Source organism: Cavia porcellus, unplaced genomic scaffold (assembly GCF_034190915.1).
Source record: "Cavia porcellus strain 051 isolate PalLab524CR breed Dunkin Hartley unplaced genomic scaffold, mCavPor4.1 scaffold_2, whole genome shotgun sequence".
Taxonomy (NCBI): domain Eukaryota; kingdom Metazoa; phylum Chordata; class Mammalia; order Rodentia; family Caviidae; genus Cavia; species Cavia porcellus.
In genome coordinates, this window is record NW_026947485.1 from 136633631 (window position 1) to 136660277 (window position 26647).

The 26647-nt window shown below is 37.7% G+C and overlaps 1 pseudogene; it reads right to left on the reverse strand.

The window, feature by feature from the left end:
* Positions 1-914: 914 nt before the first annotated feature.
* On the reverse strand, positions 915-1895 carry LOC106025606 (olfactory receptor 14K1-like; annotated as a pseudogene).
* Between the last annotated feature and the right edge of the window lie 24752 nt (positions 1896-26647).

The following is a 26647-nucleotide window of genomic DNA, read 5'->3' on the forward strand; positions in this document are numbered from 1 at the left end:
TGGGTCTGAATTCACACTGTATCCTCCAAGATCCTCAGTTATCCCAGTGCACAGTGCGCTGCTCCCATCTGCCCTGGGGGAGGATGGCAGATGTTAAAGTGTGAGCAATGATGCCGCTCAGCAAACACTTATCACCCTCTTCTCAACAAAGCTATAAGCAGATGGAGCAGGGAGAGAGACCTGTTTCCTTCAGGTATAGCTGAACATAATTGTATATCCTCAGGATACTGGAAATGCAATGTGATACTGGGAGCCTGGAGGAAGTAGGACTTGTCAGAGTGTGAGATGCACTAGCCCTTGCCACTTTCATAAATACCAGTGCATAATTAGATAATGTTGGGGATGTGCATATTGTATACAAGATGCTTTCAGTAATGAGAACAATATCTGCACCCAGAAACGTAATTTATTTTAGAGAGAAATATGTGCAAGATTATCTCTACTATTATATGGATTTTATATTATACTACATATATGAAACATGCGTTCAACAAATTAAACCTGTAATAAAATTAAGAACATTCAAAAAATTTCACAGTTATGTTTAACTACAAGCTTAAGATAATTTTCACTAAAGAATGGAAATCACAACTTATTATAAAATCTGATCAGTGAGAACTACTAGGCACATTGAAAAATCTAGAAAAATAAAAAATTTGGAAAATACATTGAAAACTAGGAAAGATGAATGCTTAGGAGGAACAAGAACTTCACATAATTCAAACACGAATGGAATGACAAAAATCATCCAAGATTGGAAAGAAACAAAAAAATACAAAAATCCTTTTAATTTATATATTAAAAAAACTATAAAGTAAAGAAGCTTAGAAAATGAGCAACATCCTAGAGAAGCTGAGATCACAGTGAGAAGACCCCAGGCCATGTGGAAATCTGAACAAGAATCATCCCAACAGTCAGCTGGGGGAAAGAGCAGGGGGATGGGCTGCACACTTCAACTCTGGTCTTGTTGCTTTTAGTCCCCTTCTCACTTTCCTTAGGACTTTACTCAGGGCTGACTGAATGTCTCTGTTCCTCAGGCAGTAGATAACGGGGTTCAAGGCAGGAGGCACCACAGAGTAGAGGACAGAGCACAGCAAGAGAAACACTGGAGGCAGGTTTCAGATAAGCAACAGCACCTGAGAGGAGAAAGGTGCCTACAACCACCAGGTGGGGTGTGCAGGTGGAGAAGGCTTTGGATTGGCTCTGCCTGGATGGGGTCTTCAACACAGCAGAGAAAATAAATACATAAGAGACCACAATGCAAACCAAACAAGAAAATGTGTAGAGGCTCCCAAGGACTGCACTGACATTGTTGATAGCATGCTCCTCAGAACATTTGAGCTCTAATAGGGACGGGACATCACAGAAAAACTGGTGAATCTGATTGGAGCCACAGAACTCCAGGGAGAACATCCCCCCTGAGTACAAAATCCCAAATACTGCCCCACTGAGCCAGGACACAGCCACCAACTGGACACAGCACTCTTTGCTCATGACAGCCTCATAGTGCAGAGGATGGCAGATGGTGACACAGCGGTCACAGGACATGGCAGTCAGGATGCCCACCTCTGACCCTGCCAGAAGGACCATGAGGAAGAGCTGACACACACACACCTCAAGAAAGAGATGGAGTCGCTGAAGATGACAGAGTTGACAATGAATTTGGGGACTGTAGTGGAGATGAGACACAGGTCCAGGCAGGACAGATGCCAGAGGAAGAAGTACATGGGGGTGTGAAGGTGGTGGTCGAGAACTGTGAGGAAGAGGATGGTCAGGTTCTCCAGCATGGACACCAGGTAGACCAGGGAGAAGAGGGTGGCCTGCAGCCCGAGCAACACACTGCTGTCCATCAGTCTCAGGAGCAAAAATCCTCTTGGAAGTGTCTGATTCCTCATACTGTAAAGTCTCAGGCCACCTACTGTGTGTAAAGGCACCATGGTGAGTTATAAATATCATATTACAGGGATTTAAGCACAGCCATGTTTGTAGCATCACACACTATTACAGCTCAGTCCTAAATGTCCATCGTGAGTGGATGAACAAAGAAAATGTGGTATTATGCACAATGGAGTACCACTTTATCATCTTTAAAGAAGACAAATTTGAGGCCTTGATAGGAGAATGGATGAACCTTGAGACCAAGGTGTTGACTGAAGAAAATTATTTGAAAAGCTTAAAAATCATACAATTTCTCTTACATGAGAAAATCTTGGTATAAATAAAGGTCAAAATAATAGAGACAGTAAGAAACAGAACGTCATAAGATGGAAAATTACCAAGCGAGGAGGAAGAGATTGGGAAAGGGGTGTATAAAGAATTGAGATATTTTGGGTACACATGCCTCCTCCACGTCACAGTGACTAATCACTGTCACTGTCCGTATGTGGAAGTCAGAATGATGCACTTTGCATCGAGGCTACAAATGTGGCCATCTTGCAGGCCAGCTGTGACTCTGCAGACGGACTGTGCTGTAACTCAGAGTGAGATCATAGCTTTGCAGCCTGGAGGATCGGCACATTTTCTGTGCTGTTCTTAAGAGTTCCCAAGCCAGCTACTCTACCCCGTCAACCCATTTCTCAGTGCTATTAGATCAACTGTAACATAATTTTTTCAAATTTTATCTTTCTCTAAGGGTGACTTTGTTCACTTCATGTTTTAAAACAGAGCATCCCTTTAATGAAGAGTGGTCATCAGCCATCTCCTCACATTATGAGTTATCTTCATCGTGTAACATGTATCATAGGTGATCAGCCCTAATGTAATAATTTCAGAAGCACACAAATTTGAACAAAGAAAAATAAATATTAAAATACATACAGCAGGAAATCTGTCATGTGTCTCTCCATTATTGGTACATGCATAGTTTAGTATCATGTGTTAGGCAGTTTAAAAACATCAATATGTTTTTTATTCAAATCACCTATAAATAATGATGAATATAACTGCTCAATGTGATCCAATTTAAATTCTTTTTGAAACAAGAAATATAATGTATTTTAAAAAATAATGTGAAATTACCTGTGATTAATTTTTAGCATTAAGATTTCCAGGATTGAAAAAAAAAAAAAAAAACTCATTTCCAGGATTGGCTGTATAACAGTAGCTAGAATAGGGCGTAGGGTGAGCCTTTGTATAAACCAATATCTTCCACCTTGCTGTAATTGGTATGTGGATTATCAGTCATAGCTAAAACATCCACCTGCTGCATACTGCATTATTAAACTAGTCATTAATTTGACCTTCACTTGGCTGGGCTGTTTGAAATGGAACTGAATGAGATATCTCTCTGTGACAGGACATTCGATAATTTAGGAAATCCATTCTTGAAATAGAAACATAAGAGAAAATAAAGCTGAAAGGAAAAAGTGAAACACATCTTATAAAGTGATCCTATAGTTAAGTATTTCCTTCTCTTCTGCAATACATTAAGATAGATCCTCTGGGATTTCATAGAAAACTTAGTTCTTTGATCTAGATGTTACCATAGCATGAAAGCTTATTTTTTTACATTAATGCAGTCATTTAGCACAGAGTATGGAGGCTATTCAAGCCATTCTGACAAACTAAATATTAATCATACAGTGGCATAGGGCATAAAGGAGCAAGATGTGAGATTAGTGTATCAATCAGGAGTGTTCTAGAGAGGATGATGTCAGCACTGAGAACTAGCCCTTGCTGAGACAAGCACATCAAACCAGGGAGGCTCTGCACTCTCTGAGCTCATAGCACTCGGGCACTCACAGTGAGAGGTTTCACTTGTTCTCCCCTCATGTCCTCGTGTTCCTAGGTCCCTTATGTCCTTTTCATCACTCTAGTGATGGTGCTGTGCTTCTTAAGGCAGCCCTTCTTCTCAATGTTAGAGGGGCTTCTGAAGACTCCAAGGTTGTCTCCAGGCTGGTCCTGCAAGCCTTTCTGCTATGCACACACTAGGAGTGTACCCTAGGGACTGAGTGTCTCTGTTCTGTTGATCTTTTGCCCTGAGCTGCCTTCCAGGTCTGTAAGGACCAAGATTCTGGGACTTCATGATCCTTGCTAGGGTTATGAATCTGCCTGAAGAGCTCTTTAAGAGGTAAAGCCCTTGAGGAGGCTGGGGATTTATCTCAGTGGCATAGGAGCTTGCCTGGCAAGCATGAGGTCATGAGTTCATGAGTTCAACCTACGGTACAGAAAAAAAAAAAAAGGAAAAAAATGTTCCTGTAGGATTAGGACCTTAATCCCCTGTGTTCTTAGGGTCCATATCCTTTGTGCACTCCCAGAAGAGCAGAGTCTGCTGGGAGAGATGCACATGCATGGCCCAGTGGGACTCTGAAAGGCCCTCTGTGACTACCCAGAAAACGGGCTCAGCCTTGCCATCTGCCCTGCAGAGAAGCATTTCCCATTCTCCCTGTGCTGATTGCTCAACTCCTGACCAGGTCTTCTCTCTTCCCTCTCACTACAGTGTAATCCCAAGAGGTGGAGCTGGGATGACCAGAGCTGTTTCACTCTCACAACTGAGACACAGCAGAATTGCTGTTTTTACTACTAATCCTCCCATTTTTATAAATAAATGGACACAGCTTGAGACCATACTCATAAGTGAAATAAATTAAACTCACTTGTATAAATACGAATAGTCTCCCTATTGTAAAAAATGGTAATAATACACAAAAGTATGTGGTAATCATGACTCCCCATTATATGGCTTTGAAACCTTATAATGTTTTCATTCATTAGTTGGAATGGTTTTATTCTGGGTTGTTTGAATGTATTGTATGTGAGGGTATGGACAGCTATTTTGAAGAAAACAATACATTATAATAGCTAGTGCTGAATTAATATCATCTTGTTTTGAAGTCCTACCAAGCTTTTGTTCTTCTTCTCTATTGGTTTTATCAGGTTGTGTCTTATTGGATTTTATTTGATGTGATAGTATAAAAATATTTTTATGGACATGGAGATAATATAGTAACCTTTGTTCATTTTCTGTTAGTTCGTTCTGAATACCCTGTAATACTTTCATTCCTTGAATGGTTTATACTGTTTTGTTATGTTTGATACTATAGTGTATGAAGGTATACTCAAATATTTCGAGGAAAGAGACACTATGGTAGGTTCTGTCATGTCAGGTTGTCTTGTAATAAAACACTATGTTGCTTAAATTGTTCTGTTCTGACCTGTTTTGTTATGCTCTCTTTTATCTTAATCTTTTTTTAAAATAAAAATAAAAAAATACTAATCCTCCCACCATTGTATATTATTATTTGGTATGAACCAAAGACAGTTTACCAATTTTCAGAAAAGCCAAAATTATCCATTTTATCATACAGAAAAAAAAATGATTTAAAGCCACCTACTTTTAAATGTTGTATCAGGAGAAAACAGCCATATTTTAATTTTGAATATGGCCTCCTATAAAAATCAAATAACTTAATACATTTAAAGGAGAATATGAACATTTTCTTTCTTATTTTTCAGATACAATCTCTATCATAATGACTGAGATAGTGTAAGTCCTATTTTAATTGTCTAAATTCATGTTTGATTTCAAGTAAAGGAATTAATTTCAGAAAATCAAAATTAAATAGACCAATGAATGAAAATTTGTTATACTTTTATACTACTGTTTAATGAACGCAGAAGAAAATAACAAAAGACAGAAGACCAAAGGGAAAGGGTAAATAAAATTTAAAAGCAGACTTTTAAAGATTAACAGCTAAATATCAAATTACTAGACTATATTGGATTTCAAACAGTCATTCTACGCATATGCACACACCCGAGTGTACACACACAAGTGCACACACTTGCACACACACACACACACACACACTCATCCCCATACTGTTCCCCAGAACTGTGCCATGGAAGCCAGTGTAGTATGTTGCCGTGGACCTGTGAAGAAAAAAGTCTTTGTTATTTTGACATTGTTGAATGTGTACATCAATTTCCTGTAACGTTAGTTATTTTCTCAGGGTGAATACCATACACTATAAATATGTATACGTTTGTAACACATGGCATAACTGAAGAGGTTCTGCCAAGGCCATTAGGAAAATAGCAGTGACACAATGAGGAAATGAGAGTGTTTAAAAGCATAAAGATATGAAAGGAATTACAGGATGGACATTGTGAGATGCATGTATTTAGAGAGATCAATACATAGAGTTCCATGTAGAAAGAACTGGGACACAGCACCACCTGCTTTATGACTTACCTTGTAGCAATCTTATCATGAATTACAGTGCACGGTGAGTTGCACAGCACAGGTCAAAATCTGTGTCAGAGGAGGGAGGACCTGCTGGGTGTGAAGGAGCGTCCTTCTCTGTGCTGGCTGAAAGCTGGAGAGGAAAGGAGTGAGTCCCATGCTGAGCAGAGGGCATCTTGGCCTGTGCCTTCAGCAGCCAGCTGACCATTTCATAAATCAAACATCCTTGGGGGATGGAAGGACAGTGAGGGGCCAGGGAGAAAATGAAGAATGGGAAAGAAGGATAAAGAGAGGGAAGAAGAGGGAGAGAGCTACACTTTACTTTGGGAGAGTAACACAGTGAGGAAGCCAAATACTGTGGAAGGGAAAAGTCTCCACAGAAAAAATTGTTTTTTTTTTTTCAAATGAAACAGAATATAAGCATAATATTTAAGTTTCTTCTGCCACACACGTCCCAATATCAATGAAGAGACTGACCAAGAATGGAAACACCACATCCACAAAGACTCATACCTGACAATCATAGGAAACATCCATGACAGAGGTGGGGAGTGCTTTTCTGAGGAGCCTGGAAAGAGAACAATAGGGAGGGAGACTCCTGTCTGGTGTCTCAGGCAGTTTTTTGTCTAGAAATGGGAAGAAACTTTAAAGCACCTGAAAACGATTTGAATGGGCTTCTCCCTGGAGGTGCATGCTGGCTGTGCACCTCACCTTCTCAGATCCCAGTGCCTTGGAGACCGTGCACTGATTTCATGCATGCAGGCTGCTCTTGCAGCCCACTGCTCCACAGAGACAGAGGGGAACACGTTGGGGCCTTTTAGGATAAACCTGAAGCAGCCATCTCACCATTTACCACACGGCTGGGACCATGGAATTCATGTGCTCCTAAGGAGATAGCAATTTAAAATCTGCATGCATAATCTTTGAGTATAGTAATATCAGCTCAGTTTCAATTGAGTGGGATCCTAACAGACATACCATAATGACACTGTCACCTCTAAATGGATTTTGTTGTTGTCCTAGGGCTACCAAACTTTACTAGAACAAATGATTTTCCCCTTGGATTTAAGGTGGGCTCCAGTGATCACAACTCACCTTCCTGCTCTTAGACTCCCGAGAATACTGTCCCAATGTCCCAGAATCCTGAGTACGAATTTCCCATGAAAAGTGCACATCCAGATTCCATGGTGCTCTTCTGCATGTAGATGGAGTCTCTCAGGAGCTCCCTAAATATCCCTGCTGCCTTTGGAAGCTACTCTGAAAGAACACTCAGCATGACCTTTTCCAGTTTAGGGATAAAAGGAGTTTATTTTCAGAGCTTGATCCTATAGTATTCCTTTTATATTCCTAGTAACAAACATATGAAGTCTCCCTCATTACTCATGATTTTGCTTTACGTTACTGCTTGCTGATGCACTCTCCATGTTGCCTGTTTCTAGAAACATCTTGTCAAAATCCCACGGCTCTGATGGAGTGGATGCTTAGTTTCACTTTCTTCCTCATCATTGCTAATGTCCTTGGGGAGTTTTGTGGGAGCCTTGTGTTACTTTGGGCCTGTGGATCATCATCACAGAGACTTCAGCACCCATTCACCAGTTTCTTAGAAACCTTAAGGCACCTGAAAGAGACAGATCCCAGGTCAGTGCAGATAGCATTTCCATGGCAGTGCTGCACATATGGAGCAATGAAGATGACACAATTTTTTCATCTTTAAGGCTCTGAGAAATTGTCTTAGCAATGTGTTACAGTTTCCATGCATCTGAGAAGCTCATTACTACCTATTGCAGTTTTTAAGCAAAACTGTATTGATTGTTTCAGCTACCAAAATGAAACACCTCTGACTGGGCAGGTTGTACAACACTAATTCCATCTCCCACACTTCTGGAACAAGTGGACCACGATTAGGCAGTGGCCAGGGTTGGCATCCTCTGAACCTGATCCTCAGCTGTGCTGGCCCCATCGTGCTACCTCTTGCCATGGTTCTCTATGTATGTTCACATGTATGTACACCCTGGTTTCTTCACATGTCCTGACCATGTGGTCTTGCTGGGCACCTGTATGCCTGGCTGACCCCTCTTTGCTGGTTACATCTCATCCTGGTCACCACTTCCACCAGAGGGGCTGCAAACCAAGTGTAGTACATGAGATGCCAGGGATTAGAACTTCAACATTTGAATAAGTTTTACCGAGATCATAATATGAATGATACTGCCCTTCTTTTCATTTGCATTTATTTTTGATAAGCACACAACAAACACATGTTATTATGCCATGTTTTAAACTAATGTGCTAACTCTCTTAGGTCTTTTTAACTATTAAGTTTTTATGGGTTGCATGTGGGGACATTAATGGAAAATAATTACTTGGCCTGCTAACCCCAACTTTCAGGCAGACCACCTTGTGGGAACTGGGAACTCCAGCAAGTGATGCACATGGGGCTGGACTAGATCTGGGCTCCTCCCATGACCCCCACTGTCTAGGCAGACCACCTCATGAGACACAGGAACTCCAGCCAGTGGTGCACATAGGGATGGGCTGGGCCCTTCCTGTGACCCCTGCCTTCCTGGCAAACCACCTTGAAGGACCCAGGAACTCCAGCCAGTGGCATGGGTGGGCCAGGCCCAATTGGGTCCCTCCCATGTCTCCCACAGTCCTGGCCATGCCCCTCAGGTCCTAAGAACTCTAGCCCACAATGAGCACCACTGCAGTCCCATCCCTGCATTAGGGACCGCTCACCTTCTGGAGCTAGCATTGCAGTTGATTTTCGGCTCCCAGATTCCCCCCAGAACCATGGACTACAATGGATTAACCATGAAGTATCCATGGGAGACTCAATAACCCCTCATCTAAACAGAAGAACTCAGCAGGCTTCCATCAGTGAGGTGAGTTTGCTCCTAAAATAGGAATAGAGTTTGCCACCTTCAGTGGGTAAACAAGAGCAATAGCTAAGTCCCCTCCAGAAGCAGGCCATTGGTGAGCTTGGAAGGTGCGGAGGTGAATTTTTCCTCCACACAGAGAATATCAGGTAGCTTGAGGAGGGTGCCAATAAGGTCCTCCCCAACCTAGAGAAAATTAAAAGGGCCTATGAGACCCCCAGAGACACAGCAGGTTCCCAGCCAAGATAAACACTGTAAACTGGGAGATCTGGTGACTCTGAAAAACCTGAAGATGTGGTAATAGAAGGAACTAGGAGTTCATTTCTATCAGTACTCCTAGGCTTGTCAGCCTAGGAAGAATATAGGACTCACCCAAAAGGCCATGCAGGGGGAATTCTGGTGACTAGCCCACCTCTTCACTGTGGAACCCAGCAATTGGGCAGACATCAGTCTTACAGTAGAACCCCAAGATACATACTACCAACAGTTGATGCTAGTGGAATTAAAGGACAAAATATTAACTCAAAAGGGGAAAATGGCAAAAAGAAAAAAATAAAATGCAGCCTTAAACATCTAGTCCATCAGGAGCAAGTACAGGAGACATTGAAATAGGGAACTTCAAAAGTAACACACTGTTAGTCTCTGAAAAGAAAGTAAGTGAAATAAAAAGCAACTCTATTAGACTATAGAGGAAAGCAAATCAGAAGTAATTTCATGTAAAGACAGAAATTACAATCTTAGTAAAGGGGTTCCTCAGCACAGCTAGAGCAAAAAAGGTAAAGTACAGGAGCATGGGAAACTGATTGAAAGCTTGAATGAACAAAATAAAAAACAAGCAGAGTTCATGAAATAAATTCAAAGAGACATCCAAGAAAAAAAAATTCTATTAAAGCTGATAAAACCATTTAAATGAAGCTGAGGATACAGTTTTGGACCTTGAGGACAGGATCACAATTAGCAATTATGAAAGCATAGAACTTTTAAAAAAACAAAGCAGCATGAATTGACAGTCCAGCAGCTTCAAGATGATGCCAAGAGAAACAATATGAGACTAATAGACATGAGTGAAGACGCAGAAGTCAATGCAATTGACATAACTAAATTAGTCACAGAAGTAGTAGCAGAAAATTTCCCAAGCATGGGGAAAAGTCTGATATGCAGATAGGTGAAGCATACAGAACACCAATCACAATCAACATAAATCTACACCCAGACATTTAATAATTAAGATTCCAGACATGCAACATAAAAACAGAATATGAAAAGCTGTTAGAGAAAATACACAACTCACCTATCAAGGAAAGCCCATTAGAATCATGGTACACTTTGCACCTCAAGTCAAGATGAGTTTGGAGTGAGGTATTTCAAATCCTGAAAGTAAATAACTTTCAACCTAGACTGATGTTCCCAGAAAAACTTTCATTCAAGTTTAATGGAGAAACAAGATACTTCCATGACAAAGAACAACTGAAGAAATTCATGTCCACCAAATCAACCCTAGAAAGAGTACTGAAAGATGTACTAGACAGAGATAAAAATGACCACAATCCCCAGAACAACAACAGAAAGAAACCACCAGGTAGGACAAGCAATTAAAAAGGGGGGGAAAGCAGAAAACAAACAACTGGAACATAACATGGCAAAGTTGAGCCAGTACATATCAGTGATATCCATAAATGTAAATGGCCTCCATTTAGCTATCAAAAGATATAGTCTGACAGAATGCATCAAGAAACACAATCTCCCAATATGCTATATACAACAAACACATCAGATCCAAAAGGGAACTCATATATTAAAAAGTCAAAGGATGGAAAACAGTATTCCATGCAACAGAAACCCAGAAAAAAGCAGGGGTAATTATTCTATTTGCAGACAATGTGAACTTCAAACCTAAAATGATTAAAAGAGATAAAGAAGTTCACTACATAGGCATTAGTGGAAAAAATGAAGAGGAAGAACTAATTATTATAAATATACATGCACCAAATACAGGAACACCCAACTATATAAGACAGATACTAATGGGCATGAAAAACCAAATACATAAGAACACAATTATAACAAGATACTTTAACAGCCTATCGGGTTGTGTCCTAGATCCCCAATCTCCCAAATGAATGTATGGTAGAGGTTAAATAAAAAGAGACAAACTGTATGAGTTTTAGGGCTCCAGGAGGGTCAAACCCTTTACTTAAGCTTGAGACTTTGAGGATTAAAAAAAGGATTCTCTGAATCAGTCCACTTATATTTGGACCAAGGTCAAGGGGCGGAGAGTTTGAGGAAACTACCTTGGGAGTCACTTGAAGTTCGTCTCCAAGTAATGAATCAAGTCAATTCAGTAGCACTGAATACACTGTAGGAATAATCTTTGCAGCTGCAGTCTTTACCTTGTTAATTGGGGTTGGAGCAAGAGTGTCCACAGCTGCAGCCTTACCTTGACCTTTGAAGTATCTCTGGCCTCACAGGCCACTACAGGACTTAGTCAGGACCAGTGATTTATAGAGGTTCACTTACTATGAATCAGCTCCAATTGCCAGGCAAGGGGCCTAGGCCTAGGACAGACTCACAGATAAACATAAAAGCCAATTCATAAAATTTAAATCCTGCTCAGAGCCACTTCATAGTGGTCTCCAACAACAGCCCATTATCTCAAAGAGGTAGATCAACTAGGCAAAAATTCAGCATAGAAATAATAGAACTGAATCATACCTGCGAGTAATTGGCCTTAGTAGATATTTCCAGAGTGTTCCATCCAACCACATCAGAATGCAGATTCTCTTCAGCTTTGCATGGGACATTCTCCAAAATAGACAATGTATCATCCCATAAAACATTCTTAAGTAGTTGCAAAGGTATTAAAATTATCCCACGTGTAATATCTGACTATAGTGCACTGAAATTGAAAATTAACAGCAAAAGAAATGGCAAAATGTGCATAAATACATGGAAGTTAAATGACAACCTTCTGAACAATCAGTGGGCTAACAGATGAAATTAAAGTAGAAATAAGGCAATACCTAAAATTTAATGAAAATATGGAACCAACATACTGCAATCTGTAGGAGGCAATGAAAACAGTATTAAGAGAGAAATATACAGCAATAAACTGTCATATCAAGAAAACAGAAAGAGCACAAATAAACAACCTAATGCTTCATCTCAATCTTCTAGGAAAACAAGAGCAAGTTAAACCCAAAGCTCATAGAAGAGAGGAAATTGTAAAAATTAGAGCAGAAATCAATGCAATTGAAACAAAAAAAAAACATACAAAGAATTAATGAATCAAAAAGTTGTTGTTTTCAGAGAATAAGCAACACTGACAAATCTCTATCTAACCTCATCAAGAAAAAGACCCAAATTAATGCAATAAGAACTGAAAAGAGGGAAAATATCTCAGATCCCATGGAAATTCAAGAGATCATGAATTCCTGCTTTGGATATCCCTATTCACATGGATTGGAGAAGACAAAGAAAATGGACAGATTTCTAGAAACATATGAACTACCAAAGCTCAACCAAGAATATTTAATAATTTTGAATACCCCAATATTGAAACTGAAAATGTAATTAAAAACTTACCCACAAAGAAAAGCCTAGGGCCTGATTGATTCACAGCTGAATTCTACAAGATACAGAAGATATGATGCCAATACTCCTTAAATTCTTCAATTAAATTGAAAAGGAAGTAATCCTCCCTACATCATTCTTGGAGGCAAATATTATTCTGATACCAAAACCAGAGAAAGACTCAACCAAAAAGGAAAACTATAGGCCAATTTCAGTAATGAATGTTGAAGAAAATATTCTCAATAAAATTCTGTCAAATCATCAAGAAGATTATACATCATGACCAAGTGGGATTCATTCCAGGAATGCAGGAATGGTTTAACATATACAAATCAATAAATATAATACACCGCATCAACAGGGCCAAAAACAAAAACCACATGATCATCTCAATAGATGCAGAAAAAGCTTTTGATAAAGTTCAGCACATGTTCATGATAAATACCCTTCAGTAATTCAGAATGCACGGTGTCTATCTCTTATAAAGACTATCTATAACAAACCAACTACCAACATTATACTAAATGAGCAAAAATTGAAAGCTTTCATTCTCAAATGAAGAACAAGAGAACAAGAGAAGGATCACCACTATCACCACTTCTATTCAATATAGGCTGGAAATACTATCCAGGGCAATCAGACAAGAGAGAACAATAAAAGGAATAAAATAGAAAAAGAAGAAGTTAAATTACCACTATTTGCAGATGACATGATGCACTATATAGGAGACTCAAAAACTCCACTGAAAGACTATTAGAGGTAATAAACAAATTCAGCAGTGTATCTGGATACAAAATCAATGCTCAAAATTCAATAGCATTTTTGTATACAAACAAAAATCTCACTGAGAGCGAAGTTATGGAAATACTGTCTTTCACAATAGCATCTAAAAAATGAAATACTTAGGAATCAACCTAAGAATGTAAGAGACCTATATGCTAAAAATTATGCTACACTAAAAAAGGAGATTTCAGAGGATATTAGAAAATGGAAGGATATTCCTTGCTCTTGCCTAGGAAGAATCAACATTGTGACAATGGTCATACTCCCAAAACTACTATACAGATTAATGCAATACCAATTAAAATTCCTTTAACGTATCTCACAGATCTAGAGAAAACACTCTTAAAATGAATTTGGAAACAGAAGAAACCTAGTCAAGACAATTCTGGGCAACAAAAGCAAGGCAGGAGACATCTCAATGCCTGACTTTAAAGTATACTACAAATCCAAAGTGATAAAATCAGCATGATACTGTCAAAAAAATAGACCTGATGATCAATGGAACAGATTAGAAGATGAAAGCACAACTACATAGACACTCAGCAACCTGATATTTGACAAAGGGGCTGAACATGTTCATTGGAAGAAGGATAGCCTCTTTAATAAATGGTGTGGGAAAAATTGGCTCTCCACATGCTAAAGAGTGAAACTAGACCCATGACTATCAGCATGCACAAAACTAAAGTCTAAATGATCAAAGATTTAAATATTAAAACAGAAACACTAAATGTGGTGGAAGACAAGGTAGGTAGAAATCTTGGAGACATAGGGTTAGACAGAGAATTCATGAACAGAACACAAACTGCATGGGAAACATTTCAAAGAATCAACAATTAGGATCTCACTTTATTGAAAAGTTTCTGCAGTTCAAAAAAAGTCAGCAACAGAGTGAAAGAAAAACCCACAGAATGGGAAAGAATTTCAGCCAGCAATCCATCAGACAAAGGACTTGTATCCAGAACATGTAAAGAATTGAAAAACATCAAGTCCCCCAAATTTAAAGACCCACTCCAAAAGTGGGCATTGAAGATGAACACGCAGTTCTCAGGTGAAGATATACAAATGGCAAATAAATACATGAAGAAATGTTCACCATCATTGATCAGTCAAGAAATGCAACTTAAAATGGCATTGGGATTTCATCTCACTCTGGAAAGAATAGCTGCCATTAAGAAGTCAACTGATAACAAATGTTTGGGAGGCTGAAGGAAAAAAGGAACACTGCTCCACTGTTGTTGGGGTGTACACTGGTGCAACTACTAGGGAAATCAGTATGTAGATTTCTCAGAAGTCTAGGATTGGAAGCTCCATTCAACCCTGATAGCTATTCTCCTCCTGGGTATTTTCCCAGAAAAATTGGCAGGTCATATCACAGTGATATATGTGCATCCATGTTCACAGCAGCACAATTTGTAATAGCTAAATCTTGGAAACAATCAAAATGCCCATCAGCTGCAGAGTGGATGAAAAAGATGTGGTATTTTTATACAATGAAATATTACTCAGCTATAAAAATGGATGATCTTGAGGTCTTCATAGGTAAGTGGAGAAAACTTAAGACTATCCTCATTAGTGAAATAAATAATCATATTTATAAATATCACATTGTGTCTTTAGTGTGAAATGAAATAAGAACTGTAGGAGTAATAAAACCCAAAATGTGTAACTCCTATTGTAAAAAAGACAGGAAAAGAAAGTACTCTAAAGGATATAACTGCATGTATGTTAAAGTGTGCAACATTGAGAACCATATTATTAACTTTTTGTTGGATTGTTGAATAGAAGTTTGCAGTCACACTGTTTGAATGTCTACTTTGTATGCTTTTAGTTTTGTAACTTGAAAAACTATTTCTAAGAGGACAATACATAATTTATCAATCCCAGTGATTTCTTACTGAGTATTTTTTGAAATTCTGTATTATTTCTACCCTTTTTCTGTTTTGCTTTTTTTCTCTTTAAATAAAAAAACGATTATCTGGCACACATGGGGCCTTTGAGAAATCACCTTAATGGCCACCTTAAAGAAAAATAAGAATGAATGGACTGATTTTTAGTGTAGATATTTTTCTTAATATTTTACTCCCTCACCCTCCATACCAATTTCTTTTAGCTTTATTTAAGCACTAAGTGTAAAATGAGAGGACAAGTGAATAACTCTTTTTTCTTTAACTCTAGAGAATAAAGCACTCTGGTTTTCAACATGAAGGAGGTTGCTAGCTGTAATCCTATATAAATTGCTTGGCTTGTTGATTTTGGTTTTCCTACTGCATTTTTAATTATTCCCTTTGTTTGTAGTTAGCAGAGATCTTATAGAAAAACACTATTGTCATAAGGAGAGGGAGTCTTGTTTCAGTAAGTGAGAGGAAACTTGCTGACCATACGATCTGTAATTTTCTAATTTTAAGACAGAAAGAATCACATTTTCTAGGGAAGAGTAAAGAGGACCATAGAAAACCTTCCCAGGGAGCATGCTGTAAGGAGGCTGCCTTTGGGAAACAGGAAGTCTTTGGGGTTTGGAGAGCTTGCAAATGAAGAAGTGTTCTACAATCAGTTTTATGCTTTTGTTTTTGTAAGTTGTTTTATTTCATTTTTTAAAAAATTTTATTTAAAAGGAAGAAGAGAAAAACACAAAACAAAACAAAGCGGTGTAAGGGTACAAGTAATACAGAACTACAAAAAAATAAAAATAAACAGTAAGAAATCACCAGTTAATAGATTACATATTATCATGTTAGAAATAGTTGCTCAAATCACAGTATTAAAGAATACAAAGTGAACATTCAAACAGTGAGACTCATTTTTGTTTGTTTTTTACATGACTTGTCTCATTTAAACAACTTACTTTCACTACTAGATTACAGAAGACTTGGTCATAAATATTTGTTGAATCTTCTAAGTACATTTTCTGAGTAGAGGAAATAGCATGGAATTATGTTTCACCCTTCGTTTGTTAATGGGGAGACTGATTGCTAAATCTCAGAAGTCACAGCTAAAATATCATCACTCAAAGCTGAAAGAAGTGGAAGATTTAACTGCCAGGGCCTCAAATTTGTTGGATTTCTCCTTGCACTCAGGATGAGGCTGGGGGACACTTGGAAGGCTGCAGAAGGAGACACACCATGCAGGTGGGACCCCGGGGAATCCAACAGCTAAATTGCTCAAAGACAAGAATCAAGAAAAAAACAACAAAATACTCTTTCAATGGCCAGAAGAATTGAGAGGTAAAAATGCTGAGTCTTTTCCAGAGTTTTCTCTTAATCATATAAAACACTAGTGCTAGGATATTCACCAGGAAAGGTCCCTTCCCATTCCAGTCTTGGCTGGCATTGGTGCCACACTAACAGTGAATCAGGCCACTCTGGAAGACACTAGTGAGAGATTCACCACAGACAGCGAGGCTAGAGATGGAAGACTGGCAAGGGCAGAAAACTTGTCCCCGTTGACAGTGGAAGGAGGTGTGGTCACCTGCTCTCAGTGACTGGGGAAGGCAAGAGGGAAAGGGAAATACAGGAGAGCAGGGGATCTTATACAGATAATGAATTCCTGTGTAGATAAGTGTCAGTCTTCACACTAAAGCCTAAATTATCTCATCTTTTCTCAACTAAATTTACATACCTAATAACAAGTAAAGATGTACAGGCAAAGCAAAAGCAAGCAATCCCAGTCTCCAGAGAGAGTGAAAACATCCACGGCAGGCTCCGTTATGACAGTGATATTAGAACTGCCAGGAAAGCAGTATCAAAGTGCTGAAATTAATAAAGTAAGGTATGTGTTCATTGTAGAATACAAGTGTTTGAACCAGCCCACATGTTTATACCTGAATGGAGGAGAACCAGGATGAAAGGCAAAAAAAAAAAGATTTAATTAGGAGAGATGGGCGGTGGATTCCTGCCTCTGGTGGACAAAGAGCCCCAAGCTCTCAAGCTTTTGGCTCACCTCACTTTTCTTTGCTAAGAGAAGGGAGCACACATTTAGAACAACAGAGGATTCAGCTGTGTCCTGGTATCTACAGTATGAGGCCAGGTAAACAGTGGCTCTCAGCTGTGTTTACTCTTCCCTGGAATTTGCCATTTTCTAGACATCTGTGTGTTGCTGAAGGTCCACATCTTGCAGGGTTTTTTTTTTTTTTTGTTCTCATAGCTAAGATCAATTGGGGTTTCATCCTCACTATCTGGTCTACACACAGCAAGCAACAACAGAGAACAAGTTTTAAGGAAAGATGGAAATTTTCAGAATTCAAACAAATAAAGAGAAATCTTTGAAAGTTCAAATACTATTTAAGATGAAGAACTGGGGAAATAAACAGCTTAGTGGGTCAGACAGGGAGGAGTCAATGTATGGGGCCCAGGACATGTCAGGGAAGTGAATCATCCCCACTAGAATGCACTGGTAAACACAGGACATCAAGGATCTAAGGGAACAGGTGGCAGGAGGCCAGTTTTTGTGACAAACATGTGTTCTTGTGTATGGATAATGCCCACATTTATTCTTTAAAATATTTTCACATCAGCTATTTACTTGCATACAAAACTATATATATATATGAAATAAAGTCTGTGTAAACTATAATGTAAGTGTAAACATGTCTACTGCAGAAATAACTTCTGTTTCAACAGTCACACTCAAGGCAGACTTTATACATAAAAACAGTTAAGCACACCTTTGTCATTGTGATAATGTCTATGTGCTTATTGTTTTGATGTGTTGAAAAATTCTGTTTTATGAAGAGATTCTGTATGTTTTGAATGTGTATTTTTTTGTTTTTTTTTTTTTGGTGCCGGGGATCAAACTCATAATCTCTCACTTGCCAAGCAAGTTTTTGTGCCATTGAGCTAAATCCCTGGCCCTTGAAAATGTATTATATTATCTTAATATTATTAAGTGTATTATATTATCTTCATATAACATTAAATGTATTATATTATCTTACATAAATATTTAATTAAATGTAATTATATTTATTAAATGTATTATATTATCTTAATATAATATTAAATTTCAACCTTAATTTCAGATTGAAATTCAATGTCTTTGTTTATTGCATTGTCTGATTCATCTTTACACAGCATGACTCTGGGGTATCCAAATGGGTTAAGTGTGACTATTTCTGAATATCATGAATGCTAAACTGTAGAGATTCTTTATTTTATTCTTGTTTGCATATGAATAGGTTTTGTGCTTATAAGGTTGCTTATTCGTTTATTTATTTATTTGTTACCAGGTATCAAACTCATTACCTTGTGCTCTCCAAGCAGGCGCTTGTGCCACCGAGCTAAATCTCCAGCCACAAAAAGGTCATTTCTTTACTGTACTTCAACTATGACAGCTGCCTCATGGGTGGTAGCCCAATTTTGTCCAGATATTACTTTGTCTGGGTTTCTTTTTTCTTTTCTCTCTCTCTCTCTCTCTCTCTCTCTCTCTCTCTCTCTCTCTCTCAGTTCAGTTTGTTACATGAAACTGTTATGGTAGTTGAGGTAAAAATGAACATCAAATGATGAATTACACAAGCTGTGAGATTTTCAACCTTATGAGAAAGGATGGAAAGTACATTCTACTTATGGCAAGGAAATCTTCACTTAAACATCAATGAAACACAAAGACAGGATTTGTAACCACATATGACCTAGAGATAGTTGGACATGTAGGTAGCCAATGTTTGACTGTCTTTCTTTTTCTTTAACTTTCTAGACCTCTTCACTTAGAGTTTGTGATCACTGGGTTTCTCTTTTCTGGTTGCCTGATTCAGGAGTATGTTGGATCCATCCATATCGGCTGTGGTCAGTGCAGTAACTAACAGTATTATTGTGTTACTGTGCAACACATCAAACAGGACACATCAAACACTAAACTGTAGAAGAATTCACCAATGAAACACTTTTTCTAGATTTCTTTAAGTGAAGCTGATTTCCTGGCTAGTATATCTGGGACTGCTCACTGTCCAGTGATTTCAGGGAATGTCTGTATTATGTTTGGGTTTTCCATTTCTTTTCCCTCAGGTGTGAAGCATGGTCAGATCATTTTTCCTAGCCCATCAAATGCAGAAGGGAGAACTTTGCCCACAGCAACTTGGTCCTGGGGTGGTTGCATCAATACTTCAAAAATGCAGATCAGACACAGCCTGTATCTCCGTCTTTGTAGAGTTTTCATTGGGCACCATCAACACTAACAGCTACTCTAAGACCTCAGTAGGTGCAGTATAAAGCATAACTCAACCTCATTGACCAATCACAAACAGTTGGACTATTATAAATGACTTTTAGAAAAGGGGGCATTGTAAAGATAAAAACACTTCAGAGGCTGTTGAATTAGATTAATGTTGGGTGGGATACATGAAGCACAAGGACGTATTTCTGAAGTTTTTATTTTACAGTAGATTTTTTCTTAATAAAAAATTTACAAACTTTTAGAAAGCTCCTATATGACACAGGTCCTGTTTCCTTTAATAGTAACACCTAATGTTGGTGTAGTGTATCTCTCATGGTCAATATACCATTCTGATGCAGTTACAAGATAAAAGCCATACTTTAAATAGATTTTCCTATTATCAATCTAATGCAGTCATCATGTTCACAGTCTTTCCTAGCGGACTTTTTACAGTACATTTATATTACATTTGTCAGGGTTTGTTCCCTTTTTTATTTGATGTCCTCATGTATGGTCACCCTGAGAATTGGAGATTTTTGAACAAATATGTTTTATGATTTTTCTTTAACTCAGACTTGCCTGATTCTTTCTCATGAATCTTAGCGGTTTTCCTGGAAAGACAATAACAAGACAAGGTCCCAATTTCTCCCCTGCTTGACAAGAGGCGGAGGTGCCACCACCCAGGACAGCTCTTAAAGTCCCAGGGAGAGGACAGAGGAGGATGAAGAATGCAGAGTCACAGGGCAGGGAGCTGAGGTCAGGGGATCCCTCCCTCCTGCTGGGAGAAAAGACCTGCCCAGTGACCAGTGTGTTTATTTATCCAATCAGCAGGAGGGTAAACACACATGAAACCCCTCTCCTCATAGTCTCTCAAAATAGGTGACTTTAACTCTTTTCTCTATATGATGAAAATGGAAAGCATTGGTGTTATGAAAATTTGTAAAAGTTCCCTCTCCAAATCAACTTAGAATATTCAACTGTGGGAGGATTTTTATTAAAAATAGTAATAATTGTATTTGGGAAACACAGTTGGGGCAGTGTTCAGATGTTAGTATTAAGAGTTTTATTAATAGAGACTGTGTCTCAGCTATGAGTCAGAAACAGCTCGTGTCAGACCTCACCTGTCCATCCTAGCTCCTCCTCTTGGAGAAGATAACAGAGCTTGTCAAGAGTTGAGCAGTCAGTGCAGGAAGAATGGGAAATGCTTATCTGCAGGGAGGATGACAAGGCTGAGCCCATTTTCTGAGTTGAGACCCAGTGGGCCAGGCTGGACATCAGGCCTAGCAGACTCTGCTCTCCTGTGAGTACACAGAGCAGACAGACTCTGAGGAACCAGGGGGTTAAGTTACTAATCTTACAGGGATTTTAACTTTATAATGATAAATGTTTCACGTTTTACTTTTAGTTTTTTCATCTCATGTGTTCAATTTCTAAAGAATGGACTCCTAGTTAGAGAATGTCCAGACAGGGAGATCTCTCACAGCTCCTCTTCCAACAGCTCAGCTGACTGATGGATACATTATTGATGATTTAGTAATTCAGTACATAGCAAATAGATTGTTCACCATGACTTCTAATGTGCACAAAATTACACCAATGGGTAAAATATCAATTCACATAAGGGGCACCCTATGCTCTATTCCAGTGATTATTCCACAGCCAAATCAGAAATCTTCATGGGAAAAATCAGGCTCACTTAATTTCTCATTATTTTGGAGACAAACAGAAGTTGCTTCTTATGTCAAAATGAATCTAAATTGAATCACTTTGAACTGTTGCTTCCATCCTTGTTTCATTATTTGAATACAAAGTTAACTACCCCAATGTTTTTAAATGCATGTCTCAAGAGTGCAGACTGAATATCAGATTATGCCCTGTGAGCATATTTGTCTAATTGGTACATGAACACAGCATATCTCAATTCTGTCTAAGCCACCTTCCCTTCACCTCCACCCATTTCTTGTTGTTCCCTGTTACAAAGTTTTTCTCTGTTGCCTATTTTCTCATTTACTTGACCATTATTTATACCATGAGTTTTTCATGTAAGAGAAATCATGTGACTTGTAAGGTTTGTGTCTTATTTTCTTCACATCATGGCCCCAAATTGTCCATTTTCCTACTAATGGCCTCAAAACTTTGATCTTTCCAGACAGGCATTTGTGCTGCTGAGTTATATTCAGGCCCTGCAATTATTTTTAAATCATAAATTAAATTTAAAGATAATTTTGTAATTTTTAAGATGCCTTGAAATTTATCACAAGTTTTACTTGTTGGATACATTTTGGTGCATTAAACATATAAACACATTAAATCTTTCTTTCTTTTTTTTTTTTTTTGTCTTTTTTGTTTTATCGGTACCAGGGATCGAACTCACGACTGCCTGCTTATAAGGCAGGCACTTATGTTGCTGAGCTAAATCCCCAGCCCCCATTAAATCTTTGATATCTTTATTTTTTCCTAATATTTCTGGAGACAGATTTTTTTTCTTTTCTGAAAGCTGTGTGTCTGTAATGTACACCTTCCTGATTACTTATGATTATGCACTGGAATTTATGAAAGTGGAAAGTTTTAGTGCTTCTCACACTGTGAGAAGTCCTACTTCCTCTAAACTCACAATATCACACTACATTTCCAATATCCTCAGGACATAGGAATAACTTCAGCTCCACTCTGAGAAACAGTTCTGCCTCCCTACTGGTTATGCTCACAGCTTCCTTCAGAGGAGGAGATGAGCCATTGCTGAGCAGCATTGCTGCATCACAAAGTGTCCTCAGTCAGTCCTCCCCTAAAGGAGTAGCAGCTGCAAACTGTGCTGTGGGAGAACAGGCTTGGGGAGGAGCCCTGGGCTTCAGCTACAGAGCCGGTTACACAGGACATAGTAAATGCTGCAGCAATGGGCATCACCTGCAGACATTGTCTACCCACTCATTATCATTGAAATTAGTTCCTATTTCTTGCTCAGTGGACCCTTCTGTTTGTACAAATTCTACTCAGACTTCAAAGTGTGGTTTAAATAGAATGTTATTCCAAAAAACCACAAAGCCCTTGGTGCCACACATTTTCAACATCTAAATACATGTGAATGTTAAAAATAATTTATATGAATTCACAAAACATATTTAAATAAATGCAAAATGGTTTAAATTACCCTTGCTTGCTATCTGACCATAGTGAAATTAGAAATTAATGATAAAAGATACTGTAAACCTCCCACAAACATATGGAAACTGAATAACACACTCTTAAGTAATCAGAGGGTCACAGAGGAAATTAAAGAAGAAATCAAACAATACCTACAAACAAATGAAAACACAAATAACAACTTACCGGAATCTGTGGGATGCAATAAAAGCTGTCCTCAGAGGAAAATTTATTACACTGAGTTCACACATCAGGAAGACAGAATGAATACAAATAAATAACCTGATGTTGCACCTTAAACATTTTGAAAAAGGAGAGCAAGTCAAGTCCAAAGGAAAAAGGAGAGAAGAAGTTATAAAAATCAGAGCAGAAATCAATGCAATAGAGACTTAAAAAAAATCTTAAAAAATCAATGAGTCAAAGAGTTGGTTTCTTGAAAGAATAAATAAAATTAACAAGCCCCTAGCCAACCTTATTAATAAAAGGTAAGAAAAAGCTCAAATTCATGCAATAAAGAATGAAAAAGGAGAAATCACTACAGACCATATAAAAATAAAGAATATCATCAACACCTATTTCAAAAACCTCTACGCTCAAAGGTTTGATAACATAGAGGAAATAGAAGACAGATTCTTAGAAGCATTGAAATTCCAAAACTAGATCATGAAAATGTAAAAGTGCTAAATAACCCAATTTCTATTAATGAAATAAAAAACGTAATTAAATCTTTACCTACAAAGAAGAGTCCAGGCCCAAAAGGACTCACTGCAGAATTCTGCAGGAAATACAAAGAAGACCTAATGCCAACACGCCTCAAATTCTTCAGTGAAATTGAAAGGGAAGCAATCCTTCTTAAATCGTTCCTAGAAGCAAATATTACTCTAGTACCAAAACCTAAGAAGGACCCAACTGAAAAAGAGAACTACAGACTTACCTCCCTAATGAACAGAGATGCAAAAATCCTCAATAAAATATTGGCAAATAGGATGCAGCAAATCATCAAGAAGATCATGCGCCATGACCAAGTGGGAGTCATCCCAGGCATGCAGGGATGGTTCAATATACATAATCAATAAATGTAATACACCATATCAATTGAGCCAAAAGTAATGATCATTTCTATAGATGCAGAAAAAGCTTTTGATAAGGTCCAACATTCATTCATGGTAAGAACCCTGCAGATAATTAAAATAGTCTTTACCTCAATATAATAAAGGCCATCTAAGACAAACCAACAGCCAATATCATACTAAATGGCCAAAAACTGAAGGCCTTTACTTTAAAATCAGGCAGAAGACAGGGATGTCCCTTATCATGCTCCTATTTAATATAGTACTGGAAATACTAGCCAGATCAATTATCAAGAGAGGGAAATAAAAGTTATAAAGATAGGAAAAGAAGAAGATAAGCAATCATTATTTGCAGATGACATGATATTTTGCATAAAAGACCCCAAAACTCCATTGACAGACTCCTAGATATAATAAATAAATTCAGTAATGCAGCTGGATATAAAATCAACACTCAAAAATCAATAGTATTCCTATACACTAACAACAAATTCACAGAGAGAGAAATACCCTGAAAATCTTTCATTCTCTTGAATGGCTTCACACTGTCTTAATATGCATAATGCTATAGCATACGAAGTTATACTCAAATAATTCAAGGAAAGTGGCACTATGGTGACTTCTATTATGTTAAATTATCTGGTGGTGAAACACAATGATGCTTAAATTGTCCAGTTCTGACCTGCATTGTTCTGTTACAATGTCCTCTTTTATATCAATCTCCCCCCTTTTTAAAATTAATCTATTTTTCTCATTTTTTTAATTAAGGGAAAACTAAATTAAAAAATAGCGGATATATTATAGTAAATTTTTGGTTTCCTATTAGCTTGATTTGAACCCCAGTATTGCTCTCCCTATCTTTTTCTCTCTGATTATACTTTATTCTATTTTGTTAGATAGTATCAAGTTTGAGGGTATAGGCAACCACTGTGAAGGCAGTAAGATTTACTATGATGCCCATTATGGTTTGACTATTATCTTTTTTTGAAATCCTGTAACTTCTCCAGTGTAGGTTTTATTGGTCTTGTTCTGTACTCTTTTGATCAGTTCTATTATACCTGATGATATAGACAACTCAATTTAAAAATAGACAGAGACACAATGATAACCACTTTTGATCACCTGGTATTCTATTTTGCATCATATACTATGCCCACCCTTCTGTTCTAACTGACTCTGTTTTGCTTAGTCACGTTTGGTTTTATTCTCTTCAAAAAAAAGTAATAAGAACTGTGGGAGTAATAAAACCCAAAAAGTGTAATTCTTATTGTAAAAAAGAGAGGAAAGGAAGATGGACTAAGGGATATAATCGCAGGTATGTTTGAATGTGTAGGATGGAATACCATATTACTGAGCTTTTGTTGGATCGCTGAACAGAACTACTTGCAATCTCACTGTACGAATGTCCACTTTATTTGCTTTAATTTTATAATTTGGACAACTGTTTCTAAGACAATATGTAACCTATTAACTAGTGATTTCTTATTGTATATTTTTTTCTTGAAATTCTGTATTATTTGTACCCTTGTACTGCTTTGTTTTTTATGTTCTTTCTTTTTTATCTTTAAATAAAAAAATAATTTATATGCATCTTCCTGATTTTTTCCATGCTATGCAAATTTCAGCAACAATATTACATTTTCACTTGAAATCAGTGCCCTGCTGCATGAGGCTGATACAAGTGATGCCCTTTATCAGTGCTGCAAATGGCAAATGTGACAATTATTTAGCTGTGTTACAGTAGGGCAATAGCTCAGCTCTAAACTCCTGACATCAAAGAAAGATGACTGAGCATTTCCTGGCAAGCTCAGTGGTTAGAACTAAATGCTTTCAGAAGATCAGAAAATGTATGTCCACGAATGTGCAGGCAGGAGTTTGTTTCAGTACTGTAATTTTCATGCAAATTTGATTATAGAATAAAAGCTAGATCATGTTGTGGAACAACAATCTTTTATGTATACATTAGTTTTATAGTCTAAGGCAACACATCATTAACATTTCACAAAATGAAATACAAAGGGTTTTTATGTTTCAAAGAGATTGAAAGTAAAGTGTTTTTAAACTTGCCCCATTCTAACAAAAAAATTACCACATACATAGCTTGATACAGAAAAGAGTGTGGGATATCTTAGTGTGTCATGTATGTGTGTTCAAAAGGGTGAACTGTGATTTTGGGTCCACGTTTCCTTTGATGAAAATAAATTGAAAAACTGAAAAGATCTGGTGTCCTATTGCTCATTTAAATGTGTACATATGTATTATGTGCTATATATAATATAGATAATGTAAATAAATAAGTCTGGGCATGTATACATAATTTAAAGCAAAACTATCACTTGAGGTTTTTAAAAGGAGAATTTACAATAAAAAATGTGAAATCCAAATAAACTAAAATATGAAAGAAATCAATGATTGCATTAAACCTGAAAGTAAAATGACACTGAAATTAAGTCATCAAAATATAACCCAGCTGAGGATTTACTTCTGCAGTGCAGGATCTGCCTTGCAAGAACAAGGTCCTGAGTTCAATTCCTGGTACCAAGAAATGCCAAGGAAAAAAATCAGTACTGATTTTATTTTCATTTCAAACAGCTTACTTCAAGGCATAACATAAATTAAAAGAGAACATTGAGAAATATTACAACCAAATTTTCAAAATGCATCAATAAGCATAGCAGATGCCATAAGTAAACCAACAGCACTGCAGAATGGCACAGATCAGTCCTTTAGCACGTGGGAATTTAAGGTGCATCAAAGGTTCCAACCATAGCATTAAAAAAACATATTGCTAAGTAGCAAAAAGGGGGTAATATCTGCCTAAATCCAACATGAGCATTGGTGCTTAACATTCCAAATTCTTGGCAATGATTCGATTTTCT